This window comes from Chiroxiphia lanceolata, chromosome 7 (assembly GCF_009829145.1).
Source record: "Chiroxiphia lanceolata isolate bChiLan1 chromosome 7, bChiLan1.pri, whole genome shotgun sequence".
In the NCBI taxonomy this organism is placed as follows: Eukaryota; Metazoa; Chordata; class Aves; order Passeriformes; family Pipridae; genus Chiroxiphia; species Chiroxiphia lanceolata.
The window spans coordinates 17,755,679-17,758,296 of NC_045643.1; the positions used below are offsets into that span (position 1 = coordinate 17,755,679).

At 45.3% G+C, this 2,618-nt stretch overlaps 1 protein-coding gene across 1 annotated transcript in view; it reads left to right on the forward strand.

The window, feature by feature from the left end:
- WIPF1 (WAS/WASL interacting protein family member 1) overlaps positions 1–2,618 on the forward strand; it is a 78,060-nt gene that overhangs the window by 64,808 nt on the left and 10,634 nt on the right. The window lies entirely within an intron of this gene.

Here is a 2,618-nt window from a genome sequence, read left to right on the forward strand (position 1 = left end):
TGTATATGCATTAGAAAGACTTCTTGATTCCAACATTAAGTTATTGCTAATTATCCAGGTTGAAAGATGCCAGAAAACTGTGTTCCCAACATTTCCCAAGCAGTGGATAACTGGTTCTGTAATCCAGTGTTTTAGTTATTCACGGTGCAGCTCTGGGGGTGCAGTCTGGTTAATAACAATTTCATGTTTCTTAACAGGTTAAGGGGTCAGACCCTAGTGCTCTTCCCTGTCTATCTCCGAAGAGGCTCCATGTCACTGACAGATAGCTGCAAGGCTGCACATAATCTGTTTAAAAGATAAAAATCTTCAAGAGGAAATATGCTATATTAAGTCCTATTTATTTTCATTCATATAATTTTCCCTTTATTTAGACAGCAATAGTAATTTTATTGTATTTTTTATCTCATCATGTGCCTTTGGTACTACATTTTCATTCTTTTGAGTATTTTACTTTCTTGAGCTTTTGGGTTTTTTACTATTTAATTTTTTTGAGTATTATACTTTTTATTCCTTGGAGTTCCCCAAAAGAAAACACAAGACTCAGGTCAAGCATCTTGCCTGATTTAGTACACTGTATATATTACAGATGAGACAAACATTCATCTCTGTCCTGCTACTGGGAAATCATGCTATTGGTTGGTGGATATCAATAGCAGTCAATGAGCAGCCTATTTAGCCAAATTTATGCTCTTTTAAAATAATGCACTGAAGGATTCTCGTATTTTAAATACTTGATTAAATGCTGAATCACTAATGATCTTTCAAGAGGAAGAAATGAGTTCAAGAGAAGGGAAGGCATACATTTTTACCAAGATTTCTTAGTACAGTCTGATATGCTTCCCTTGCTACTATCCAGAGCGTGTCCTTCTAAGGCGTGTCATTTCTATAGGGAAGGATGAAAGGCAGAAAGCCAAAAAAGTCTGAAAGACCTCATTATACTGTATTTCCAAAAACTAATCCAAATCAGTCTCAAAGTGATCTTTGTCGGGTGCCAAACAGAGAAACTTTAACACTGAATAAATTAACAAAAGAGTCTTCTTTATTAGTGTTTGTATCAAAACAAAGTCCCACCCTAACCTTTCAGTGGGAGAGTGTTACCCAATAGGCTGCACCACCTTCCAGCAATAAACATACATAATAAACATTGACACAGCTTTGGAACAATCTCTTGCTGATCTTTTGGTTGGGATATGTTGACCCAAAGTAGGGACAGGATATGTATAGGAATGGGAGGCAGGCACTGGCACTGCTGCTACCTGTCAGTTGAGGTTCTATTCAGTGTATACCCTTTTAGTGCAGCAATATAAAATTTAAGCATCAGTACCTTTAAATTAAAATTAAAGCAGATATACAATATTAACAATATAGTACCTTCTAAAAGTTTCTAACAGCCATGTTTATCCCCACAAGTTTTTATCCCTGTCTGCATTCTTTATGGGATTTTCTCAAGCCTTCTCTGGTCTCTCAATTCCCTTAAGGGTTATTTTTGTTACATTGCTGCTCTTTATATATAATATCTGGTTTGTTTCTGGTGAGGTTCCTGTAAGTATTTTGACAGTAGACCTTGGGAACTGAATGGACTATGGGCAAAATTATTAGGTCATATCTGACACAGCGCTTCAAAAATTGTCAATCACATACATCTTTTTTGGTTGAGATAGTTCTCCCTTCTGCTCTATTTTGGTCTTCTCTGGGTGTTACAGGAAAGGGGAAAAGGAATGGTTCTTTTTTTGCTTGAAGTTCCCAATTTGGAGTGGGAAACTACTGAGCACGTAGACCCTGCCAGGAAAACTGCCCTCCTCCAGCTGGGATACTATTGCCATGTGTTTACCATAATTAACAAGCAAGGCAAGCTGGTTTGAGTCAAGTCAATTATAAAAGGAAGAATACAATACACTGAATTCACACTTGCTCTCTTTGCAGCAGCAATATCTGTCTTGGTTCTTAGAAAAAGGGTAGCTGGAACTGCTGTGCCTTCAATTGTGTTACAAACGAGAAGCGTCAAGAAGCCTGTATCCTCGTTTTCTGCCAGAAAAACTTTGGCCGTTACCAGCTGTTAGTTTTTAGTGGGGCAATCACTGACTGGCCAAGTTTGTGGAAGGGATGCCACGTGGAAAACACGGCGGTTCGTTTCTAAGCGCTCTAACTGCTAAAAAAGTTGAAATTGCTGCAGAAGGCTCAGGGACGGGCTGCCGCAGGGAGCCAGCCCCGCTATCAGCCCCGCCGAGCTGCGGCGGCAGCGCTGGCTCGGGCAGATAACTGAGGGTGGCCCCGCCGAGCCCGGGGCCGCGTTCTGCCCCACGGGGAGAGCGGCGGCTGTGCCCGGCCTCCGCACCCGGTGGCGGGCGGTCCGGGGGAGCAGCTGGCGGCGGCAGGAGCTTATTCCGCTCGCTTATCCCCGGGAAGGGGCCTCCCGAGCGCGAGGGAAGCCCTCGGGGCTGAGGCGGCCGCGAGGACGCCCCGCGCCCGGGCCGCCCCCCCCGCCCGGCGACCGACGAGCCGCCATCTTGCGGCTGATCCCTCCCCGCCGGCGCCGCCGCACAGCCCCGGCCCGCCCGCAGCCCCGGCCCCGGCCCCCGCCCGCCCTCCCGGGCCGCTGAGCCGGCGGCGCGTGCCGG